This window comes from Calliopsis andreniformis, chromosome 6 (assembly GCF_051401765.1).
Source record: "Calliopsis andreniformis isolate RMS-2024a chromosome 6, iyCalAndr_principal, whole genome shotgun sequence".
In the NCBI taxonomy this organism is placed as follows: Eukaryota; Metazoa; Arthropoda; class Insecta; order Hymenoptera; family Andrenidae; genus Calliopsis; species Calliopsis andreniformis.
This window is the reverse complement of record NC_135067.1, coordinates 13,314,091-13,333,735: the sequence shown is the minus strand read 5'-3', so window position 1 is coordinate 13,333,735 and position 19,645 is coordinate 13,314,091. Positions and strand designations below refer to the sequence as shown.

General features: G+C 40.5%; 1 protein-coding gene across 1 annotated transcript in view; it reads right to left on the bottom strand.

Annotated features, from left to right (window-relative positions):
• Positions 1–19,645, bottom strand: part of LOC143181142 (lachesin) — a 245,442-nt gene that overhangs the window by 22,170 nt on the left and 203,627 nt on the right. The window lies entirely within an intron of this gene.

Sequence of the window (19,645 nt, the reverse complement as noted above, 5' to 3'; positions counted from 1 at the left end):
CACGCGACTATTTCGAAGTTCCGCCGAGGTAAGGTAAATGAACTCGTTAAAATCTTAAGTCGCTTTAATTAGCCTAATAGCATCATCCTTTTTCGTCGGTCTATCACCGACCCCCCACCCATCGTCCCATCCAATTTCTTCTTTTCGTTGCTCCACGGAGCTTGCGACGGACTTGGAACCTGTTCAAATATTGCCCGGTGCACTAATTCCAATTAGTGCATTTTGGCTGTAACAGGCCACTCCCCACATCCGCCCCTACCTCTGTCCTCCTTTCAATTCGTTGTTGTCCAAAAGGAGCAGCGGCGGCATCGAATGTTTTTCACGCCATGGATGGAGCGTACCGAAGCGTGTGATGAAGCTGAATGTCATTTCATGCACGCTAAGTGAATATAAATTGAAAATTACATTGTGCTGTAATCAGCTCGAGGACAAGTGGAAAGTGATGTACAACGTGCTCAAAAGTGGCAACGGAAGAAGAACTTTCAATTTGGGAGGAAATATGTAAAATTTTCTTCCCTTGCGCAATATTTCCTGTCGACTTGGGATATTTTGCATATGAAAGAGAATCATTGGGTTTCTGATTTATTTTTCATGGAACACCAGTTGATAATGATCTGACTTATGGTTCTTAAGAATGTTCTATATTTTGACGTAGATGAATTTTTGTATGTCTATAAAATAATTCCCCTGATATATCATGTTATCTAGAATTAATTTGTGTTGTCACAATATTCTGACTTTTGGACGTATTATAATTTATTTTACCAGAGAATGCTTTGTGACTTTCCTTATTTAATCTACATCTTTGTCTTGATAGCAAGTATGTAGACAGTATTCGCTGTAAGAATATGGAAGTATAAGAAAAGAGAAAAAGTGTCACTGAGGATTTCCAGCGATATAAAGTTATGGCAGATTTAAAAAGAAGTAGTATAACACTGTCATGTGGTCAGACACCTAGTAAGTAGTACGACTCCGTGCGTGACGACTTGCCAAGTAGAATAACCCCTGTCCTTGGTCAGCCGCGCAGAGATTTCGATCCCCTATTGTGTCACTAAATACTTTGCACATAAACCATATCACTATCACTTTCTTATCACATTTAATTATTACATTGTATTAACTCAATATATTCCCTCATTATTTTCCTATTTCATAGACAACATTGAAATTAATTCTGAATGTATAAAACTATTTTTATAAGATTCTCAAACGTTTCGTTCACGCAACGAAAGCTTCCAGAAGGTTTCTTGAAATTCGATACCTTTAATAAATTCTCAATCGCTTCACAGAGAAGCATATTATCCACGATCGAGATCGCTAATAAAAAAAATCATACGTTTATCACCTTTATCCGCGCTTTATCATATGAACGAACTCATAAAACTGCATTATTCGTATACGTATGCAGAGACTCAGTTTTTATTGGTCATGCCGATAAAAATTCATCGCCTTTCGGTCTATTGCACACCTATACAGCCTATCCTCTTCTTCGCCCATGCTTCACGCCATCCAATGGCGCTCAGCTTATAACGTCAAACAAATTTCCTCGTTCGTACAAATCTGATTACGAGAGGTTTCGCTGGAGCAACAATTCCTACGCGCGGAATCGCGAACGGAACAGCGGATACCACCCCCTAGGCATCCTCTTAAGTCGCTTTCAACCCTGTTCGTACGCATCGTGTATAATATGCACGCTCGACTCCGCTGGCGAATAAATAACTCTCTACTGACGGTGTTGTACTACTTGGGGATATTATTGTTGCTGGATGCATTTAGATCGGGGTTATCAAAATAGTAGATCTTTGAATGTAGCCCGGCTGGTAGAGTGTTTGGTAAGAGCTTCACGTGCCTGCTTTAGTATTTGATATTTATCTAATAAAATATTTAGAGTGCTTACAAAAGCGTTTCTAGAATATAGTGGAAGAGAGTAAGAATTTGTTAGAGAATATTTGAGAGGACTATACATTTTTAAAGATTTCGAGTGAATTTGAGTGGTTGAATGAAAAGGAATAATTAATCATGTTAGCACAGAAGTGATATGTCTGAATTTATGATTTTTATATATATTGTAGAATAAAGTATTAGATTTTTGAATTGCCTAAGGAAGAATCTTACTAAAGAAAATAAAAAATTACATTAAAGAGTTTCTGATTTTTATAGGGTAGTACTAAGAAAATTTCAACAAAATTTATTTTGCTTTAAAATTTAATTGGAACTCACACTCATGCGATTGAATACGACATTAATTAAAATATAGTTTGTTAATGGGGGAATATTAATGAAATATTGATGAAATGTATTTTTATTTTGATTCATTTTTCATAGAACACCGGTTAATATTGAACTGATTCACAGTTCATAGAAACATTTTTGAGATTAATTATGTCTTTTATTTAATATGTCAACGAAAAATAATTTTGTTTGCATTTATTTTGAAAATGTGGTAAATGAAAAACTGGCATTTTTATAGAAGCATTATCTAATACAGTAAAATTTCGATTAATTTTACGATATTGAAATTATGATTTTTAAACATTTTCTACTATTATATCGAATAAATGTAAGTCTAAAGCAAGAGAGCTAACAATAAGAATAATCGGGACCTAGTTACCCATTCCACCGTACCTCAGAAAAGTATCCTCATCTCACAATGTACAATTTCAACATTTCTCTAGCTACAAACCTCTCACCACTAACGCTAATCATACTTCAGAAATATTTTAAACACGAATCTCCCCCCAAAAAATTCAAAACTCGCTGTTCCACGAGAATTCAACTAGACTAACACATCTCAACCAGTACCAATTATATCATGCATCTCGAAACTGCCTCGTCAACTGCCTCCGCGTTGTCGTATCCAGACGAAATGATCAACAAAAGCTGGTCCTCGTGGATCGGCCAGCAGCCTCGTTTTCCGCCCTCCTTGTCGCAATCGAAACACATCCGAGCATAATTCTCGCGAACGGTGGTCCAGCAAATGCCGTGGTCACGTTCGTTAACCATACAGTCGACGAGAGATCCGGCAGGAAATAATTTGGCCGAGCGTCATCATCAAATCAGGCATGGGGGCGATAGGGCGGCCAGGAAATTGCCAGCTTCGTTGCTCGCGAATAGGTAATCCAATCCTGCACAACAATAGAAGCCAGCCAGCTGCCTTTTGTAAATGCCTTCTGTCACCCTCCATGATTACTCGTAACGGAATCCATCGTTGACGTATCAAGCGAAGATAGTCGGTCGTTTGATCCAATTAAGGGCAGACGCCGCGCAGCGTGCACCAGCCTGCCCGGACCTCCGTCAACCCTTGTCATATTCCCCTTGTTTCACTATCATAGAATACTCCTCGAGCGTCTCCTCCTCGCGACACAGGTCGTCCCTCTTTGATAATTACCGACGCACGTTCTATTTACGCACCCTGTGGCGCATCGATCTATTAACGTGTCATCGATGTCTCTGGGTGGAAGGCGACAGCCAGCCAGAGGCTGCACAGCCTGATTAGCAGCTGTCACGTTGTTCAAGAATATTGCGTGCGCGAAGATATCGATGATGCTGAGTTTGCCAATTAAATTACGAGGCTAATGAGAAGGGGCTGAGGGAGTGGTCGTGGGTTCGATGAGGCTTTGTGGGTTTTTTGGAGTGGGAGCTGAAGGATCAGTTGTTGCCCCTTTTTTTAGATGATGTAAGCTAGAGGATGCCTTGAGGGCTTGTCTCGTGAGTGGTTTTGAGGGTTATATGGAAAATATGGAAATGTTTTTGGAAAGAGTTTTCTGCTCTTTTTGTCGCTGCCTGAGATTGAGTCTCTTCTTTCTGGTTTCTTTGCATTGCGATGGATTAAGGGTCTTGGGGATTCTGAAAACACAAATGTTACAAATATTCTGCAATTTCAAGACTCGAATATTTGAATAGTTCATAAGACAGTTTCTCTCACCCTCCACACTAGCAAAACCAATCTAATACTAACATTCCTTGTAACATTCACTGATCGATCTCACAGGCTCCTTCAAATTCCACCTGTATCTGTCGCGCAAATCTTCCCTGCTTGCACCACAGCCTGCACCCCCATCGAAAGACACAGGTGCACGCTGCAGGGACGCAGACACTTAAGGGGGGTTAAAGTAGTCAGGGGCAGGGTGGAAGAAGATGCAGGCTCGAGGGTCAGGGAATTAGTATGCGGCTGGTATCACGCTCCCCTCAACGACGGCTTCCTGCACCTTTCGCCGCGCCCTGGACCAGCCCAGGCTAGACCGTTAATTTTCCATCCCGTGACTCCAATCAATCTTACGGCCCGTCAGCGCTCTCCCTTATGGCAATGCCCTCGTCGTTTCACCTCGGGCTTTGATACGTCATCGCTCGCTATCCCGATCCCCGTCGTATTTCCTTCATTTCCGTCGCGATTTCTGACACCCTGACGGAGAATCTGCTAAACACCCTCGGACGCGTCGTTTGTCCGCGCTGACACGTCCACGGAAACGGATTTCGGATGGCTGACGTTCGTTGCCCACGCTCATCGCCCTTTGCCCGCTCATTGTTGGACTTTGAACGCTTCTCGGACTTATCGTCGGTATCAGGGACACGGACGAAAGAGATAGGGGCTGGCCACCGGAAGTGTTCCAGTTCGAGATGGAAGTTTGTGTCCATGTTGCTGTGTTTTGTGGTCGACAGGGGATGCGCGAGGGGCAGCTTTGGATTTGTTCTGGGTGACGATTTCTTTGATGCTGGTGGGGATGTTGATGGATGAGTCGGATTAGGTTTCAGATGTGTTAAGGAGGATTAGAGGGGGAGACGATTGTGTTGCGCTAAGGTGGGCAAATTGGGCATAAGTAAGAATGGGGAATTAAAGATTCTTCTCTTTTAGCTTGTTTTATTTCTTCATTTTTTGATGTCTGGGTTAGGTTTCATCTCTGGTTGATCTTGGTTTGATCTCTCCGCTTCTTTATACATATAGGATTTCTTCATCTGTCTATACACGAGCTATTCACTTCTTCAGTTCTTTACTTCTTCAGTTCTTTAGTTCTTCACTTCTTCACTTCTTGACTTCTCTATTTCTTCCTTCCATCTTAGGTAACAACTTTCAGCCCATCCTTCTCAATCCCACCAATCTTCACCATCAATTTTCCATTCTCAGATTTTACGCCGTACTTTAATACACTAACTTTTCAAATTCGAAATCTGCTGATTAATTCCCCAGCTTAATCGTCGATCGATCTAACAGCCGTACGTTGCCTTCACGCTGTCACTTGGCTTTCCCTCGTCTCACCTTCGACCCCGATAAGTCACGACCTACGACCTCAATTTCCGTCGACGTTTCTGCCGCTTTTGTTGCAACTCGAACGTGTCCGTCGTTCAGTCGTTAAATGCATTTCGTCACGTTGTCTGCACACGTTTGTGGAAATCCAATTGCGGTCGTGAAAGGTTTGCCCGTCGTGCGACCGATCGCTCCAACTTTTGTCCATCAAGCGCCCAATTCCCCGAACAATGTACGTACCGCTGACAATCGGTATAATAATGAGTTTTTTAACAGGCCAATGTTCCCTGTTCGATTTTTTCGTGGAATTCTCCTTCGTGTCTCGTTCCGCCTCACCTCCCACTTTGGTTCGACTCTGTCGTGATCGTAATGCAGCAGCGTTGATTCGTTACCTTGATTGAAACGATAGCTTGGCTTGTTTATCAAGTCGAATTAATTGCATTCAGCATGATTTTCTGTATAAATTCTGCAAATTTAATTATCAGCACTGGTCTCTAAAAATTCACTGGCTGCTCGCTGCCAAATATTTATTTTAAATCAGTTTTAGCTTATGAAATTTACCAAAGAAATATTATCAATGTTGCGCGGTTTTTCCACCGGGAACAGTGTTGGCTCGAATATTTTAATTTTCACGTTTGAACTTTTTGCGCACGGGTAATATTGCATTTGGCTGTTTTTCAACGATAATAATGGGTGAGCGGGATATTTATCGAAGTTCGTAGGTGCTTTAAATCACGATCTGCGTAAATATTTATTTGCATGTATTGGCAAATTTGGAAACGTTATTACGTGAAAGGTATTGAGTGACGTGGAAGTCTATATGAAGCTAATTTTCCCGAGTAAATGCTAACATTGTTCAAATTCTTTAAAATTAATTTTCAAGTTCGTTACTTTTTTCGTTACGTTTTCTGTATGAAAAAAAATTAGGAAAAAGTAACTGTGAGTAATGTGCCCCGATAGTTCATTAAAAAATATTTTTCCAGCACGTACAAATTCATATTATAAAATTGAATATTTTCTATAACGAAGGTTTTCTAAATGATTTAAATAGGTTGAAATTCTATTGTAATTCTGAAATGGGATTTTTATTTCAAGTCTTCCTTTCAAAAACGTGTGGCCTGTAAGGTAAAAACACAAAAGGTTACCAAATTACGAATAACGCAAAATTAAGTTATTGCTCGTTTTGTATCGCTTTTCTCTCTCAAGAGTTAAACATTTTTAAACGTTAATTTTCATATTTCACTCGTCTGTCGGAGTTTCTTTTGAGTTGTCGTGCCTTAGTAGACGGAAAATTAATAACATGAACTAGAATTAAAGAACGAGGTTAAGAAAGGAAAGGGTGAAGAACGGACAGTGGAAAGGGGGTAAAGTCGACTATTATGAAATTGTTCCGAATGATCTCCCACCTTCGGGGTAATTACTATCCAATCTCGCAAGTATGCAAGAACGAAAGAGTCGCCTCAACTTTGCCAAGTTCGTTCTTGAATATCGCGGGACACGCGAAGATAATTCTCGGAGAAGTCGGCAAAGAGATAACTTCACTTTTGCGACGTCGGGAGCGCGCGGAGACGGTTCCATCTAAATTGTCTAGCACAAAAAATGAGACGAATAACCGAGGGGAATTGACATTATTAACAGTCATTAATTATGGTTTAATTATGGTAACTTCTTAATATTGAAATCTTCAAATTTTAAAACTATTTATTTTTTAATTTTGAGAGATTCTAATTTTCAAATTTTCGAATATTCTTATTTTCAAATATTCAAATACTCACTTATATATCTTTCAAATTCGAAAATATTCAAAATTTTCTTTCGTTCATCCGAATTTATCACCGCTGCTCGGAGCCTGTCGTTTACCAGCATTTCTCTTGAAATCGTGGCACGGAATCATTTACAACGAAATTTCCACCATTGCTTGTAACCTCGCGGAAAGCGCGAGGAAAAAGCAGAGAACGCGTCGAGCGATGGAACAATGAGGCTGATTTCAGGGAATTAATCCAGGGGCGAGATATCGACATAGAGGAGACGAGATCTTGGAGATCCGCGAACCGACGACTGCGAAACGCGTTGCGTGGAAATGTTATTCCGACATTGTGCCCAACTCTCTCTTCAAACTAAAGTTTGCGCGATGTTGGATTCATAATTTCCAGCCGTGGCGAACTCCGAATGTCGGGAAGAGCGGTTCGTTGTTCAGGTACAGATACACCCCGAGTTGAATTGTGCCACATGCTTGCCTTTGTTTCGGTGCTTCGAGTATGATGTTTCGAGGGAAGTATTGTGAGAATCAGCATTTTTCAATTTTCGTAATGCCAAGAGGAAAGGCTATAATTCCATTGTGCCTTCTGTATCATTCTAATTGAATGCTATATAATAATTATTAGAACAAATTTCGAAAAAAAGTTTTTTTTAGATACAGCTGTTATCTATTTTTTCACATCAAAAGTATAAAAACAATTTTTGTTTATTTTCTGAATGGGTGCAGCATTTTTTGCTACACGTTCGATACCTGTAGCAAAGAAGAATTTTTATTGTGTTTCATGTTAGAGACAATACTCGTTTATGTAGTTAATTAGTCAATTGCTCGTTATAGGTTACAATTGAAGAATATTTTTCCTCCATTCAGACTTCGTGTTCATGAATTTATGGGTGATTCCTTCATTTGAACGTCCTCGTCATTTAAGTTCTAAACGATTCTTTTATTTCACCTTTCATTAATACGCTCACTTTAATTAGCGAAACGATAACTAATTGACCCGACCTTCAGAAATATTGCCACTGCGTGTCAATCTTTCTTGCCTGGATAACAAGGACGGGCAATTGGACTAGGTGGCTTGAAGAATAATCGCGGATCTTTTGATCTCGAGAGTTTAAAGGGCACCGAACAGAGGAGACGAGGATGAGGAAAGAAAATTAATTACGTCTCAGAAAGTTGCGTAATTGCATCGATCGCTACTGTAGGAACTTGTTTCGCTTAATCCTCACGCGTTCATCTTTTTTAATGAGAAATAAGTTCCTTATTTTTCGTTAGTAATTTCTCTGCTTTTATCCATATTCTTATGAGGAATTTCAAACCCTGATATCAGATGAAATTTCTGTATTTTATATGCTATTATAAACTTCGTATCACAGCTTCAGCTTGAAGTTTTAAAGTTTTGAAGTTTGTCACCACAGGTATTGATATTAAAGTTCGTCATTGTTAGTATCAAATTCTATAAACTTGAGGATTAATTAATAATTAGATACATAATAATGTATAAAAATTTATTTCCCACACTCCTCCCAATCACTATCACTGTCACCCTAAATAATTACTGTATTTCTAATTGTATGTAGAGTTATATTACCAACTGAACTCTAACTATATTCTAGGTTGTTACGTACTGGACGTCTGATCATATTTGGAGTTATACCACTTATTCGATGTCTAGCCACATTGGAAGTTATATTATTACCCCCAGTAAGTAGTATAACCTGAAATATGGTCTGCCAGTAGTATAGCCTGGAATGCAATCAGATATCCAGTAAGTAGAACAACCTCGAATGTGATCAGACACACAGTAAACATAACCCCTATCCATTGCTTAGCACTTTCGATCTTCATAAAAGTCCACACAATTATTACTAAACAAAATGATTAAAAAATGGGACAAGACAGTTGTAGAATATTCTATTCATCTTTCATTTAAAAATGTTCCAAGCTCCAAGCCGACAACAAAAGAGGAAAGTGATGAATGGAATACGCAGAAAAGTGTCGAAAATCCCGGACTGGTCCAATTGGCAGCAGCTCGAATGGAAATATGTCTACGTACGGTAATGCGATTAAAGGGGGTGCGGGAGCGGGCCGTGAAAAAGGAGATTCTCAGGGGAGAAGAAAATATTTCCATAAGAACCTCCGAGACGACGAGAGAACGACAATAAGGCTCTCGATTCAGCGGATTCACCGAAAATCGAAATCCTTTCTTGTTTGTTCGCCTGAATCGCCCGACGAAATTCCATTTCGAAGAAAAATTCAAATAGCCTTAATTACCACGGAATCGTGATTTCATTAATAAGCGGATTAATCCCAAGTATCTGCTACTCCTGGTAACGCTTCTACGCGAAATTAATTACCCGTGAAAGTGTTGAATCGCTCTCGTATTCTATTTTCCTTTCAAGCTTCTGTTAGATAGCATTAACTGGAACTTGAAGTAATTGTGCCTGGCTTCCGCTTCGTTAAGAATTTTTAATGAGCTTTATTTTTTTGAGAATAATTTCAGCGAAGTTCCTAGTTCGAAAGATGTCCGACTGCTGTGGACCTTTGGCCTTCTTAATCATTGTTAGGAGAGTAATGATTTCGTGCTCTACTAATTTCTTCGTTAATTTGCAGAGATAGTCGGGATTGTTAGAAAGAGGAAAGTGGAACAGCGTGATAAAATAGTAAAATATTCGAACGTTCCTTGTAACTCGGTCCTACGTTTATCCTGATCGAAACTCGATTTCCTAACATTAGAAAACTTTCTTCTTATCGTTCCTTATCTCCACATTTCAATTTCCCCGAATCGGAACTCGTTCAAATAATTCTTTTGCTCCTCCTCGATACCTGATCCCAGAGAGTTCGTCGGAAAGTCTTTATTACATGTAAATGAAATGAGATTAACATGATCAGGATTGACGGTAAAAAAGTTCTTTTTCAGACAGTCTTGTTTTAATAAAATACCATAATCATAGAATACAAAAAAAAACAGTTAAATAAGTTGTCTTGTTGTACTACTTACGAATACTACTATCCATATGTATGCACTTATGTTTCTATAAAAGTACAGCAAGACTTCGATTAACCTACTTGAAACTAGATTCAATTGATCTACGAAATTTATCATTAGTGAATATATCATTAAATATTGAAAAACAATTCTGTACATTAAGACAAATGTGAGAAAGAGAGCAAGAAGCTAAAATAACAAGTAATTGAACACACTTATATTTTGCCAACTGTTAGACGAGAAGCGTTTAATTGTTCATATCACGAAACGTGTTAATTCCAAAGTATCTGAGGGTTTGCCCTCACTCCATTTTTCCCTCCGCCTCATTGCCTCTTCCGAACGCGTCCTCCATTAATCCAGCATCTCCTCTAGCCCAGGCCGGTCCAGCTAATATTAAACTTTTCCCCGCGACGGCAAATAAAGGGTCCCTTATCCCTAGCAGAGGCCAGAGTACACAGAGCGAAAGAGTGAGTGGTCAGAATAGAGGAGCAACGAATTGCGTGTCCGCTCCTTACGCAAAAACCAACGGACCACAGCTTCAGCGGCTCATTAAAGCCGAGTTGGGAGAGGTGGGAAGGGAGATAGAGCCGAGCTATCCGGTCTAATTAAAAGCCACTCAAACACGGGAGCCGATCAACTGCGGCGTTTATTGGTGCGAGCGCTCAATCACGAAATGGGTCGTCGTCGGATAAGTTCGAGTCGCTTCTGGCACGCACTCGCGTCTCTTTCCAGCATCCCGAGGGAGCCTCGCCCCCTCTCTGGCCCCCAGGTGCCCCGTTCGCCTTTAACCACCGAGCAAAGATAGTCGCCGCGGGAAAGAGACGAGCTAGACCATTCGAGAGGACGCTAGAGTGAAACAGAATCGAGGCTGAAGGAAGAGGAGGAGGAGGATCAGGCAAGGGCAGAGGGAGTCGCTTGTATAATTCATGGTGCCACCCCGAGTGGTTCGTGGTCCATGGGTCCACCCACGTTCCAGCTCCGTGCCCCGTGGCCCCCGTAGCCCAGGCGGCATCTCAATGCTGACCGACCAGCAGATTAGCCCCAGAAAATTGCCAAACTTCTCCTCGACCCGACAGAAAAGTCGATTCCAAAAGTCGTTCCTCAAGCGGCCACTAACCTCCGCCGAGACTTTCTGTTCGGGTTTCTTAAGGTGGGTCACGACGAGACCCTACCAGAAATTGTCTCTTAAATTAATGCGCCGTGAGGCGATCTCCATCCTCCACCCTGTGTTTCTGGCTAGGCTCTCTCTTCCTTCCTCCTCTGCCTCATTTCCCATCGTTCGGCTGTTTCCTTTTTCCACCCCCTCGCGACTTCGCTGCGGTGATTTTTGCGCGGTGCACCCCCGCCTGTCGCGTTCCATTGCTCCCTGCCTCTTCGCTCGGACGCTGAGGGTCTCCTTTTGCAACCCTCGAATTCGTATCCCCGCGAGACAATGGTCTAGTCGATTTACGGGTCGTAGGTGGGACGGGTCTATCGGAGCGTGGCGATGCACCCGGTTTCGGGGGTTATAAATGACGATGCTCCCTGGGACGGGTGCTCCGATCCTTCCTCGAACTCCTTCGAATTCGATTTCGATTGATCTTTGCCCTGGAGTGGAGGAGCGTTTTCTTCTTGGGTTTATTGTTTCGATGGCGGTAACAGATGCGGCTTGCCTTTGGTAGGTGTTTTTTGGAGGCGTTGGAGACGTTACTGCGATGTGTTCGATGAATTATTGAGACGGGTAGTTGATGTTGTTATGTGGGAGAGAAATCGAGGAATTGTATTTTTGGAGGATTTAGTTCATATTGTATGTTAATTATGCTAATTCTGAATCAATTTTCTGGGTTAAGGGGTTCTCAATTAGTGATAAAAATTAATGTAACTCTCTGTAGATTGCTTGGATCATTGACAGCATAAGTAAAATTGAACATTTCCCAGATCTTGCTACGAGTTTTAAATTAGTTAAAGGTGGGATGTGTGTACAACATCTCTTTATCCTGTTTTCTAAAAAGTTATATAACCGTATCGTATAACACGTAGCGTAGACTCAGCTTAGCACTCATGGACCAAATTAAACCAGCAACACGAAGCAATCGAAAAGTGAACAATAAATAATAAACTAAAAACGAAAGCTAAGTAAATGGATAGAACGTACCATAGTCGCCAAATGGCAAAAATCACGAGTGCGTGGTTGCGATTGTTAAAGTGCATTGCGACACTTTTTTTATGGGCAAAAATGTAACTACGATATGGGACACACCTGCCACGCACCGCACCTTTAGTAAATGTGTTAATCCATTTCTATATCGACTTCCAAAAACTGCGCCGTTTGTTTGTGTGCGCTGGCTAGAGTGCAACCTAGCAGGGGAATGAGACATTTAACGAATTTACTTTCCGTGCGCGCTAACGAAGCAGTGTCCGTGGCCCGCAATTAATTCAACCACGAGGAAGCGTGCACCTATTAAAAAAAATACCGAGTGCAATTTGCACGCTAAAGAGACAAAAACTGGCGGAGAAATGTAGGGTCTTACCGCAGCCTTCGTCGCCCTAATCTCCCTCAAAAATATACTTGAACGTTCTTCGAGCGTTCCATATTTTAGAATGATTAAAAATTTCTAAGCTTCAACACACCTACGCGCATAAAAATTACTATGCTTACATACCTACATGTGTACAGATATTTTCTCGCCTTTTTTAGCGTGTGTTCAGCGCGAACAGATATCTCTGCAGTGGATGCAAAAAAGAGAACCGTGAAGTATGATCAAAACTTGAAGTGGCGGAGAGATCCTTTTCTTTTCCTCGTTCAGGAACTGCATTCTCTTTTTTCGCAGCAATTAATTGAATACGTGATCCCGTAAATCAAGGATGAAAAATTCACCGACCCACTTTCGGCAAAGAACTTTTTAAACAAGACTTTCTCGTTACCTCCGCGAAAGTTCATGGAAAATTTTTGCCTGCTCTGGTAAATTGGGCATGTACGAAAATTGAACAGCTTATTTCCAAACTGTCTTAAATTCGTGCTCTCGAGGAATGTAGTTTATGAGCCTTGGAGACTTCTAGAGTCCCCACCTGTATTATACTTAGCCCTCACAGACTTTAATAAAAAATGGTAATATTGCAGTAGTTAGGGTTATACTGCAAGAGTTATTTAGACAGATTTTTTTTTTTATGTAAAGAAAAAAAGTTTCAAGTTTCTCTTAGGCATGACGGATGAAACAGTCTAGACGTTGTCAGGAAGTACGGATGCACGAGATTGCATACGAAAATTATGCAATCAGACCTAGACCCTCAAGCAGTAAACACTAAAAAGAAAAGACCTTCTGTTCTTCCTCAAAATACCTTTCGAGAACTCTGGTTGTTACAATTTGGTGTATTAAATACGTAACTGTGTACAAACTCTTTCCTTAATTTATGAAAGAAGATGCATTTTGGAAAATTGAATGTACTCCTCCACTAAAAAAATAATAACGTATAAGTTTGACAATTTTCAAGATTCGTAATATCACACCGAAATCACGTGCATCAAATAACAAAAATTACTTCACAATAATCTGAGCATTTTGAACTTCCCACTCGCTGCATCCTAGATGCTCCGAACAATAAGCTGAATTGACAAACCAAAAAGGCTCGGCTAGTATTTTCGAGCGCAAAATTCAATCGATCTTTCCGTGCCAGTAATTTTACAATTAAAATATTCCTGATCATTGACCCGTCAATTAAATTCCACGCAGTCCATTTGCTCCTAGCGACTGATTTATTCCGCGCCGTTCCCCGAGCATCCCGACAACTCGGCGAACAAAAACAGCAGCTCTCCCTCAATTAACGACAATCCGCTTTCAACAAACGATCCGCCGCGGGAGCACAGGAATCCCTCGTGATCATCGAGACTGGAGCGACCAGCAAAGGAGCGAGTAATTAATTTACCGCTTCTTTATTATTCTTAATTGATTCGTTCGTTCGTGGCCGAGGCTTCAGCAGATGGAAAACGGGATGAAAACGAGAGGGAGAGAGGAGCGCAGCGTAGCAATGTCAAGAGGGAGGAAACGAATTATAAAGCGTGGACAAGCCTGCTGATGGTGAGATAGAACGACCGCGTAGAGTTAATGAGAAGCCCTTGTTATTACGATCCCCGCCATTCCACCCCCGCTCTGCTCACGTCGTGCTCGAGAGCACAGTATGCTAAACATTTCGATTCATTACCCATGTGTCTGAAACTGGAACACTCGGTGTAACTCAAGAGATTTTAGCTAAATTAAAAAGTCGTTTCGGTCGTTCCACCCTTTCTTTTCGTTCCTTTCTCTTCGCTGTTCGCCACCCCCTCCAGCGTCTGCTGTCCCAGAGCTTCAGAGAGGTGAACTTCGTATCTGTCTTCCGGAAGAGAGCAACAGTTACGCTAAATTGCTGTGTCTGGCCTCTGGTAACGATAAGGAAGCTTTGCGTCAGCTTTGGTGATATTGAAAGGATTGCAAAGAGTTCTAGTTTAATTTATAAATTAGCCTGATTATATTTTAATTCGTCTACTTGAGATAATTGTTCTTGGAAGTCGAAGAAATTCGAGAGAATATGAGAACCTGTGAGTGTTTTGATGATGAAGACAAAGTACTGCACAGGAAAATGTGAATTTTACTGTTCGCGGAGAAATTGTATGGATCTACCTACTCCTAGAGGAATCTATTTTAAATAAAAGATCACCTCGTTACAGAGCTACTACCATTAACTCAGACAATCTAAAATTCATTATGCTGGAAATAAGCATTTTATATTAAGCATCTAAAGTTGGCTGCGAACATTGGATGAAAGAAGAAAGCGATTAATTTATAAATTAAATCCTCTCTCACAGAAATGTTGACCCTATCTCTGACACAGAATACAAGTCAAAAATTTAGAAGCATTTTCAAATTAAAAAAATAGAGATTACCATGTTAAATACCAATTGTATTAATTTCTATCATTCTACTAAAACAATAAACACTTTAACAATTATTAATAGTAATCTAAACCCAAAAATATTCTGCTACAATTATCATAATAAGTAGCAAGCGATTCTGAACTTTCAGCCTCTAGTAGCCTCCATATTTTAAACACCACTTCGCAACAGGAACTCCTAAATCTGAGGATAGTGTTTCGACAAATAAACGTCAACCGACACGATCTGCCTAAATAATTTATCAAATCGAGAGTTCCAGTTGACTGAAGCGGAAGTTTGGAAACGGTCCCGAAAGCGTGGAAAGTTTCCGCCGCGCGGGGGAGTCACGGAACATTTTTACACCCCCGTGGGGGGTTAGACGAAAGAGTCGTCGTGCAACGTCCCACGTCTGCAGAGTTCGAGGAAGACTCGATCAATTCGTAATTAAGGCCGCGAGGCGGGAGCTCTGATACCGCGGCGCGAACGAGAGAGCTGTTTGTGCGGGTAATGCGGCAAAGAATTCATTAGCGGGATTCACGAGCTCGAAATGGAAATCAAAAGATTTTCGAAAGATTCGGTAAATTTGTGAAATAGCCGATAACCGTCCCGTATTTTCCTTCAATTAATGGAAATCGACTGCGGTAGCCCGCTAAATAATTGAGTATGACAAATGTAAAGTGTATAGAGAAGAGTTTCCAGATCCACTTGTTAATTTTTACTTGTGTAGATTAAATATGTGGATTAAAGGAATAAATACATGAATTTTATGGGATTTTAAAATTTGATATTTTAACTGCCACACTATCTTTTTTATAGAGTTTGATAACCCAGGGTATCTATATTAAGTAATATGTGCCAAGCTGGATAATCAAAGTAGCTATTTTTAAAAGAAGTTTGAAATTATTTTGTGAAATATTATAAATTGGTACGTTTATTAAAAAGTGTGTTTTATTGTTTGCTGTTTAGTAAAATCATATTACTGTGCGTATCTGAATAATTAGAAATAATAAAAGTAACTGTAACATTACATTTGAGAATTAATAAAATCTCTACACACAAGTGAATGAAATTTCAACAACGAAAGTGGCAGAATTAAATTCAAAGCAAATTGCAATGAAGGAAAGATACTAATGGAAATCTAGAAGATAAATTTCCTGAAGATTCGAGTGCAAATAGTCGATGTCGCCTCTTAATAGACAGACCCGAAAGTACCACCTACTTAATCCGAAAATTTTGGCCACACTTTGTCATGGAAATTAGTTTCGCCCATGAATTTCTAAATGGTCGATAGCTCCGCGGAAAATCAACACCGTGGTAGAATTTCAAAGCATATTTACTCGCCACGGCGTTTGTATTTCGCGAAGAAAAATTAATTAACAAGACTTCCAGCTTCCGAGGTACAAGCGGAAAGTTCAGCTTTAAAATTCGGTGCAATGGCACTTGCAATGCCGCGCGGAAATGAATGTCAATTTATGGAATATTTAATGTGTGCTTCGACCGAAAGCAAGTGTTTTTAGTAACATAATGCCATGTCATTCTATAAATCTTTTTGATACTATTATTGTCATACCTTATGAATGGCGACTCTTTATTTTTAACACGCGGAAAATTTAGTCGAGACAAACAACGTAAAATAGGAAAATATGAGAATTTTCACTTTAGAGAAATGATAAGAAATATTTCTATAAAAGGATAAATAATAAGTTCGTACGTTTAAGCGAACTCAGTTTTTCATTTTATCAGAGAGAGAAGAAATTCTACGTTAACGTTGAGAAATATTACAGGAATATACTGTGCTACGTTCTCTGCGACAGCGTGTTCCAATTAGCATAATTAATACGCGTAATTAATACCTACTATACATCGCGTATGCATCTATTGCGCTTCATACACTCTCCGTCGTGGGAACACATTAAATACTCCTTGACGACGCTTGATGGATCTCGATCTCAAGCACATCAGGTATCGTTTTCATTCTCCAAGCGTGTGTTAGTCGAAATCATTAATAATTAACACTGGCGTAGAGATATGAATTTCTGCAGAATTCCATCCAAATGAGAAACAGAAAAATGAGTATAAAAATAATACAAGTATTGAATTCAGTGAAATGGAACTGAAGATGAACAAATACGATAAAATTTTATTTCGTTTTCATTTACCTGTAAACAATGTTATTAGTATTTAATAAATACAAGAGATATTTGACGAAGATAATTATAGAGGTTTTACGTTATTTCAGTTGAAATAATTTTGTAATAAAATGAATATTAGATTTTTTCCCAGACTTCAATTAATTGGTGCAAACAGTGGTAGATACATATTTAATATTCAACAAATTTTCATGCTGTACGATGACGCATGGATAAAAAGTGTTTGTGAATGTTTCATTAGTTCCATAAGTTGCCATTCTAATTAAGTAAACGAACAGCTAATTTTGCTCGGGATAATAACAAAGGCGAGTTTATGAATAACTGAAACGTCGGACCAACAGAAAGATTTAATATCACGTGTGAGATTAAATCTACAGATACACACGGTACGCGCTATGGGAAAACAAGGTTGACTTTGTTTTTGCTGAGGGCAAAATGAACAAATTCCTCGGTGGTTTGAAGACTCGAGCGAATGAAAGAAGACTGTGGAATTCGAATCCTTTTCTATTTCGTAGAAAAGTTCACAAAGGAACGAGGAACGTGACATTCTCTGTAAACCTATAATGAAAAAATTATTGAAGAATTTTAATTGGTTCCCTGTTGTAACAATTTAAACTTAGCTATGAATTATTTAAATTAATCTACGTCCCTCACAAAACAAATTCCAAAACTCCAATTTAAAACCTGACGTGTTATTATAGACATTCTTAAGTAAAATCTAAAATAATAATTCTCTAGCTCTTATAGCAATTAATATGAAAATCATATTTAACAGAATATGCAATCGTAGGCTCAAGGAATAAAAAGAAATTCAGAACTGTAGTGCAACTATCAGACACACTTCACGTCCGAAACCGAGGGTGGCACGATTATAAAGCGCCAAAGGCCACAGAGGAAGAGAGAGAAAAAGCGCGAAGAGGAACTGTGAAGAGGGACGACCGTCACAAATGCCTATAGGAAGTTCGCATAACGACCGACAATTAAATCCTCGTCTTCAGACGGTGGTCCAAAAGAGGAAGAAACGTTGCATTATGTATACGAGGCTTGGAGTCCGAAAGAACTGGTCGAGGGGGTGGAACAAGAAGAAAAGACCACAGTTGACGGGTAGAGGGGGATGGCGAACAGCCGAATGAATACGATATTGTTGCTATCTGCGGAACGGCCGCAAGTTTTGTTCCTCCGTCGTGTAGTCTCTCCCCCTGCACCCTCTGGCAGCCTTCACAAATAGCAGTTTGACTCGACCATGGAATAAATTAGCCGTGCCCGTGGTTTTCCCGCGAACGATGGGTAAGGAGGGGCGCGCATCAGAAAAAGTCCAGAACATTGGCGCGCGAGGGAGGGTCTGAGAGTCGAGGAGAAAGGAGGCAAGCGAGGGAGGGGGTTGAGGTGGCAGGACGGAATGGTTGGTTATCAAGAAACAGGGGTACTTTGGCCCTTAGGCGGTCCTTAATAATAAATTCATATCTCTACGACCTCCTGCTCCTCGTCCGACTCCCTTCTGTTCATCCTTGCGCGCGTCCCCTTCAACCCCCGTCCCCGTCCCAGCGGAGTCGAGAGCCGCAACCAGAGCGACCCTTGGCCACGGGAGAACCAGACTGGGAGACGCTTGCCATCTCCCTCTCAGTCAGACTACAAATCTCTTTTTTATGCCGCTTAATAAAACTTGCCTGACATATCTCTGACCTCTACCACTTAATTTCGGCTCCCTCTGTCTATTCCTCCCTTAAGCCTCGTTCAGATTAGTCAAGTTACTTGAATTTCAGGCATTTGTATTCAGAGAGCTTGACGTCAAGCTTGTAGTCACGCAGGTCAAGTTACTTGAATTCAAAAGTAACTTGAATTGCTGGTATAGAAAAATAATAAGTAGTAAAAGTAATATAACACATTTACATTGCTTAAATTGCCCCAAATCATTTGCATTCTAGTCGCCTGAATTCAAATGACTTGCCTGATCTGAATGTGCTTAGACGACATAGAAACTTGAAGGCACATTTCAAGTCAAGTAAAGCAACACGTTCACATTAGTCAAACTGCCCAAATCACATCAAGCACCCCAAATTCAAGTAACTCGACTAATCTGAACAAGCCTCCACTATTCCCTTTCCCTTCTTCTCTCTTCTTGTTTCACTCCTCCTATCCCTCGAACAGCCTTTCCCTCTCCATTCGTTTCTGTTCACAGCAACGTTCGTCGATTCTTTGCTTTCGATCCCTCTTTCTTCCTTCGTTCGACGTTTGCGGAACGTCCCTTTTGGGACAACCCTGGACCGCGAGAGCTTATTCTATCTCAGCCCCAGCCACGCCAACCCCCGCGCAGACGGAATGAATTTGAATTCCTTCCCGACTCTGGGTATCTCTTTGTAGCCAGCGTTTCGTTCGGGGAAGATCGATCTTCTTCGCGGGGGATGGGAGGCTCGATGGACGAGGTGGTTGAGTAGGTGAAAAGGAAACCGGAGACTGTGCTCGTTTTTGCTGTGCACCGGAGTGTGATACTCGGTGTTGTAACGGAAATTTGGGAAGTAATATGTTATAAGGGGTGGAGGGAAGGCGTGCGCGGCGGCAAATGCAGTAATTGCAGTTTGATATATGGAGGAAAGTAAATGTTGAAAGGGCAGGCGAAAAGGAG